Source organism: Sciurus vulgaris (assembly GCF_902686455.1).
Source record: "Sciurus vulgaris genome assembly, chromosome: 7".
NCBI classification, from domain to species: domain Eukaryota; kingdom Metazoa; phylum Chordata; class Mammalia; order Rodentia; family Sciuridae; genus Sciurus; species Sciurus vulgaris.
Window position 1 is genome coordinate 87,411,460 of NC_136467.1, and position 7,430 is coordinate 87,418,889.

Below are 7,430 nucleotides of genomic sequence, written 5' to 3' on the forward strand. Positions count from 1 at the left end.
GGCATACCATTTGTGTAATCATAAATTTACATAGAGCAATGTTGTTTGATTCATTCTGTTATTTTTTCCCTTCCCCCCACCGCTCCCACCCCTCTTTTCCCTCTATACAGTGCTTCCTTCCTCCATACTTGCCCCCCTCCCTAACCCTAACTCTAACCCTAACACTAAACCTTCCCTCCCCCCATTATGTGTCATCATCCACTTATTAGCGATATCATTTGTCCTTTGGCTTTTTGAGATTGGCTTATCTCACTTAGCATGAAATTCTCCAATTTCATCCATTTGCCTGCAAATACCATAATTTTATCATTCTTTATGGCTGAGTAATATTCCATTGTATATATATACCACAGTTTCTCTATCCACTCATCAATTGAAGGGCATCTAGGTTGGTTCCACAGTCTGGCTATTGTGAATTGAGCAGCTATGAACATTGATATGGCTGTATCTCTGTAGTATGCTGGTTTTAAGTCCTTTGGGTATAGGCCAAGGAGTGGGATAGCTGGGTCAAATGGAGGGTCCATTCCAAGTTTTCTAAGGAATCTCCACACTGCTTTCCAGAGTGGCTGCACTAATTTGCAGCCCCACCAGCAGTGTATGACTGTACCTTTCTCCCCACAGCCTCGCCAACACCTGTTGTTGCTCGTATTCTTGATAATAGCCATTCTAATTGGGGTGAGATGGAATCTTAGGGTGGTTTTGATTTGCATTTCTCTTACTACTAGAGATGTTGAACATTTTTCCATATGTTTGTTGATTGCTTGTAGATCTTCTTCTGTGAAGTGTCTATTCATTTCCTTAGCCCATTTGTCGACTGGATTATTTGAATTCTTGGAGTAGAGTTTTTTGAGTTCTTTATAGATTCTGGAGATTAGTGCTCTATCTGAAGTATGATTGGCAAAGATATTCTCCCACTCTGTAGGCTCTCTCTTCGCATTGCTGATAGTTTCCTTTGCTGAGAGAAAGCTTTTTAGTTTGAATCTATCCCAGTTATTGATTCTTGCTTTTATTTCTTGTGCTATGGGAGTCCTGTTAAGGAAGTCTGGTCCTAAGCCAACATGTTGAAGATCTGGACCTACTTTTTCTTCTATAATCTGCAGGGTCTCTGGTCTGATTCCGAGGTACTTAATCCATTTTGAGTTTAGTTTCTTGCATGGTGAGAGATATGGGTTTAGTTTCATTCTGTTGCATATGGATTTCCAATTCTCCCAGCACCATTTGTTGAAGAGGATATCTTTTCTCCATTGCATATTTTTGGCCCCTTTGTCTAGTATGAGAAAATTGTATTTATTTGGGTTTGTGTCCGTGTCCTCTATTCTGTACCATTGATCTACCTTTCTATTTTGGTACCAGTACCATGCCGTTTTTGTTACTATTGCTTTGTAGTAGAGTTGAAGATCTGGTATTGCAATACCCCCTGTTTCACTCTTCCTGCTAAGGATTGCTTTAGCTATTCTGGGTTTCTTATTCTTCCAGATGAATTTCATAATTGCTTGCTCTATTTCTGTAAGGTACGTCATTGGGATTTCAATTGGAATTGCATTGAATTTGTATAGCACTTTAGGTACTATGGCCATTTTGACAATATTAATTCTTCCTATCCAAGAACATGGAAGATTTTTCCATCTTCTAAGGTGTTCTTTAATTTCTTTCTTTAGTGTTGTATAGTTCTCATTATAGAGGTCTTTCACCTCTTTTGTGAGATTGATTCCCAAATATTTTATTTTTTTTTGAGGCTATTATGAATGGGGTAGTTTTCCTAATATCTCTTTCTGAAGATTCATCACTTATGTATAAAAATGTGTTGGATTAATGAGCATTGATCTTCTAACATGCTACTTTACTGAATTCACTTATGAGTTCTAAGAGTTTTCTGGTGGAATTTCCAGATTCCTCTAAATATATAATCATGTCATCAGCGAACAGGGATAGTTTGAGTTCTTCTTTTCCAATTCGTATCCCTTTAATTTCTTTGGTTTGTCTAATTGCTCTGGCTAGAGTCTCAAGAACAATGTTGAATAGAAGTGGTGAAAGAGGACATCCCTGCCTTGTTCCAGTTTTTAGGGGGAATGCTTTCAGTTTTTCATCATTTAGAATGATATTGGCCATGGGCTTAGCTTAGATGGCCTTTACAATGTTAAGGAATGTTCCCACTATCCCTATTTTTTCTAGTGTTTTGAGCATGAAGGCGTGCTGTATTTTATCAAATGCTTTTTCTGCATCTATTGAAATAATCATGTGATTCTTGACTTTAAGTCTATTGATATAGTGAATTACGTTTATTGATTTCCTGATGTTGAACCAACCTTGCATCCCTGGGATGAAACCCACTTGGACATGGTGCACTATCTTTTTAATATGTTTTTGTATGGGATTTGTTAAAATTTTGTTGAGAATTTTTGCGTCGATGTTCATTAAGGATATTGGTCTGAAATTTTCTTTCCTTGATGAGTCTCTATCTGGTTTAGGTATCAGGGTGATATTGGCTTCATAGGATGAGTTTGGGAGGGTTCCCTCCTCTTCTATTTTATGGAATACTTTGAGAAGTATTGGAATGAGCTCTTCTTTAAAGGTTTTGTAGCACTCGGCTGAGAACCCATCTGGTCCCAGACTTTTCTTTGTTGGTAGGCTTTTGATGACTTCTTCTACTTCAGTATTTGAAATTGGTCTATTTAAATTGTGTATGTCCTCCTCGTTCAGTTTAGGCAATTCATATGTCTCTAGAAACCTGTTGATGCCTTCAAAATTTTCTATTTTGTTGGAGTATAGATTTTCAAAATAGCTTCTAATTATGTTTTGTATTTCAATCCTGTCTGTTGTGATATTTCCTTGTTCATTCCGAATTTTAGTGATTCGGGTTTTCTCTCATCTTCTCTTTGTTAGTGTGGCTAAAGGTTTATCAATTTTGTTTATTTTTTCGAAGAACCAACTATTTATTTTGTCAATTTTTTGTGTTGTTTCTTTTGTTTCAATTTCATTGATTTCAGCTCTGAGTTTAACTATTTCCTGTCTTCTAAACTTTTGGTGCTGGTCTGTTCTTCTTTTTCTACAGCTTTTTCTAGGTCGTTTATTTGTTGAGTTTTACTTCTTTTATTAAAGGCGCTCCATGAAATAAATTTCCCTCTAAGTACTGCTTTCATAGTGTCCCAGAGATTTTGATATGATGTTTCTTTGTTCTCATTTACCTCTAAGAATTTTTTAATTTCCTTCCTAATATCTTCTGTTATCCATTCATCATATAATAGCATATTGCTTAACCTCCAGATGTTGGAATAGTTTCTGTGTTTTACTCTTTCATTTATTTCTAACTTCAATCCATTATGATGTGATGGAATCCATGGTAGTGTCTCTATTTTCTTGTATTTGCTAACATTAGCTTTGTGGCATAATGTATGGTCTATTTTAGAGAAGGATCCATGTGCTGCTGAGAAGTAAGTGTATTCACTCTTGGTTGGATGGTATATTCTATAAATGTCCGTTAAGTCTAAATTATTGATTGTGTTATTGAGATCTATGATTTGTTTGTTCAATTTTTCTCTGGAAGATCTGTCCAGTGGTGAGAGAGGCGTGTTAAAATCACCTAGTGTTATTGTGTTACGGTCTATTTGGTTTCTGAAATTGAGAAGGATTTGTTTGACATACATGGATGAGCCACTGTTTGGGGCATAGATGTTTATGATTGTTATATCTTGCTGATTTATGCTTCCCTTAAGCAGTATGAAATGACCGTCTTTATCCCTTCTGACTAACTTTGACTTGAAGTCCACATTATCTGAAATGAGGATGGATACTCCAGCTTTTTTGCTGAGTCCATGTGCATGGTATGTTTTTCCCCATCCTTTCGCCTTTAGTCTATGGGTATCTTTTTCTATGAGGTGAATCTCTTGTAGGCAACATATTGTTGGATCTTTCTTTTTAATCCAATCTGCCAGTCTATGTCTTTTGATTGATGAATTCAGGCCATTAACATTCAGGGTTATTATTGAGATATGATTTGGTTTCCCCATCATTTGGTTCATTTTTAAAATTTTATTTATTTATTTGTTTGACACAACTTGTTTCCTCCTTTATTTGACAATTCCTTTAGGATAATTCCTCCATTTGCTGATTTGCTTCTTTGTTTTTCATCTCTTCCTCACGGAATAGTTTGCTGAGAATGTTCTGTAATGCTGGCTTTCTTTTTGTAAATTCTTTTAGCTTTTGTTTATCATGGAAGGATTTTATTTCATCATCAAATTTGAAGGTAAGTTTTGCTGGGTATAAGATTCTTGGTTGGCATCCATTTTCTTTCAGGGCTTGAAAAATGTTGTTCCAGGCCCTTCTAGCTTTTAGGGTCTGGATTGAAAAATCTGCTGATATCCGTATTCGTTTCCCCCTGATCGTAATTTGGTTCTTTTCTCTCACAGCATTTAAAATTCTGTCTTTATTTTGTATGTTAGGTATTTTCATTATAATGTGCCTTGGTGTGGGTCTGTTGTAATTTTGTGTATTTGGAGTCCTATAAGCCTCTTGAACTTGATTTTCCATTTCATTCTTGAGATTTGGGAAGTTTTCTGATATTATTTCATTGAATAGATTGTTCATTCCTTTTGTTTGTTTCTCTAGGCCTTCCTCAATCCCAATAATTCTTAAATTTTGCCTTTTCATGATATCCCATAGTTCTTGTAGATTCTGTTCGTGATTTCTTACCATCTTCTCTGTTTGTTCAACTTTGTTTCCAAGGTTAAATATTTTGTCTTCAATGTCTGAGGTTCTGTCTTCCAGGTGTTCTATCCTATTGGATATGCTTTCTATGGAGTTCTTAATTTGGTTTATTGTTTCCTTCATGTCAAGGATTTCCGTTTGGTTTTTTTTCAATATCTCTAACTCTTTATTGAAATGATTTTTGCTTCCTGTATTTGCGCTTTTAACTGTCGATTGGTGCGATCATTCAATGCTTGCATTTGCTCTTTCATCTCATCATTCAGTGCATGCATTTGCTCTTTCATCTCATCGTTTGCTTCCCTGATCATTTTAATTATGTACATTCTGAACTCTTTTTCTGTCATTTCTTCTGCCATGCTGTCAATGGGTTTTATTGATGTAACATCCAGATTTTTTGCAGCATTTTCTTCCCTTGTTTTTTCATATTGTTCAGGTATCAGTGGACCGCTGAGATATTGCAGATTTCCTCTATTGACTTACAATGTCCCTGAAGATTTCTATATATATCCCCTCTTAGCCTTCAGTAGGCTGAAGTCTTGGAGGAAGTTGATAATGTGGTGCTCCACAAGGAAGCTGCCTCTCTAGGATTGGTTGCCTTCAGGTGGGATATGTTCCCTGCTAGTGGGCAGAGGTGCCTCCACTTGTTGACCAATGGTCATCCAAAGGGGAACTAGGCTGCGGGCTGAGGCAAGGCCTGTTTGGGCCTGTGTCTCTGGTTTTACCGTCCTTGTGGGGAAACCTCACCCGGCAGGGAAGACTCACCCGGTTTGGAGGTCTCACTAGTCAGTTCCCTCCTAGAGGTTCCCCTCAATGTATAGCTACCGCCTGGGCTGGGCTGCCTTCCTCTGCAAAGTTCCCAGGGGCCCGGCCCTACCTCCTGGGCCTGGGAGCCTCACCCTTCGCAGATGAATCTCCTTAGGCTGCCCCTCCTCAGAGAATCTGCCCGCAGTCCTGGAACCTTCGCTGCACCCCTAAGCGTGTCTCTGTGTGGCTCTTCCACCAAGAAGCCTCCTAGATCCTGGGATCCTACTCTGCACCTAATTGCCTGGTTATGTGGCCCCTCCTCTGAGCAGCCACCTGGGGCCCCGTACAATCGCTCTGAGTCCCAGAAACCCGCCACACGCCTCTTCCTCCAGACACTCGCCCAGTATTCCGGTGCGGTCACTAGGAGTCCAAGAAACTCACTGTGTGCCTCCTTCTCTCACCAACCACCTGTAGCCCTGGGCAATCAATCACTCCGAGTCGAAATGACCCTCCCCGTTCCTCCTCCTCCTCCAGGTAACTCCCCGGGTGTTCAGGAGCGGTCACTCTGAGTGGCTCTGAATCCACGTGACCTGCTGCACGCGTCCTCTGGGCAACCGCCCGGAGCTCTGGTGCGGCCACTCGAGACCAAGCGACCCACTGCACTTCTCTTCCAGGCAGCCCCCCTGTGTTCAGGAGCGGTCGCTTGAAGTCGAAACAACTCACCAATCGCCTCCTCCTCTGAGCAGCCGCCTGGAGCTCTAATGCAGTCACTGCGAGTCCCAGCGACCCACCGCGCTCCTCTTCCTCCTCCGGGCAGGCCCCGGTGTTCAGAAGTGGTCTGAGTCCAAACAGCTCGCCACGCAGCTCCTCCTCTGGTAACCGCCTGTAGCTCTGGTATAGTCACTCCGAATCCAAGTGGCCATGCTCCTCCTCCTCCTCCTCAGGGCAGGCCCAGGTGTTCTGAGTCCACACAGCTCTCCTCGCCGCTCCTCCCCTGGGCAGCCACCGGAGCCCCAGTGGTTGCTCCGAGTCCCAGCGCTGTGCTGAGCGGCCTCCTCTATGACGCTCCCAGTTGTCCACGTTCACTGCTCCAGCGGGGGGAGGGGTGTCTTGCCGGCAGCTCTACTTCACAAAGTTCCCTTCGTTCCGGGACTACCGTCCCATCCATTACGCCTCCCCAAGGGGAGAGACTCACCCGGCTGCTTTGGGTTGGTCCCAAGTCTTTCAATATCTCCTCTTTTGTATCCTGAGTCCTAGAGCAACATGAAATACAGCCACCCTCTAGGCCGCCATCTTGAAACCCCACATAGGGTAGATTTGAGAAACAAGAGGGTGGTGTGGGAAAATTAGGTCATTGCTATGGTCATATGAAAAAGAACTTTTGTTTTTTCATGTTAAGAAGTGAAAAAATGAACCCAGGTGAAATGATTTTTTAAGAAACAATACATAGTGCATACTTTAAAATATTTAGCACAGTCATTTCCTTTCTTTCTTCTTTCCTGCCTACTCTTTGGAAAAGCTGTCTCTAGGTCTGAGGAAATATCCTTGTGTTGAAATAAGTACAGGCTCTTTCCTTGTGGTAAGCTAATAAATCCAAAAATTATTCTGCTAAATTATCTTCCTTAACATTGGTATATACCAACTCTTTATTTTTGTGGCATTTGTTATGGTTTTAATCATAGAAATGAGTGTACATATTTTCTATTTTTAAATATTTATTTGTTGTGTGCGGCATGCTAAAAATCATTTTTTTACTAAGTCCTACTTTTTAAAAAGCATAATATAAAATATAATATTATTCCAGTTCTATATGCAAGATCTTGTCCTACCAGAGCAGGTAGTTTTCTATATTACCTACTGGTCATTTGCTTATCCTGTACCAGTGTCTTTTTGGGGGGGTTAGAGAGGTGAGGGAAAGCATTGATTGAACCATTTCCAAGTCAAAAGCATTTGGACTTCAAACAGTAGTTTCCACTAATGAA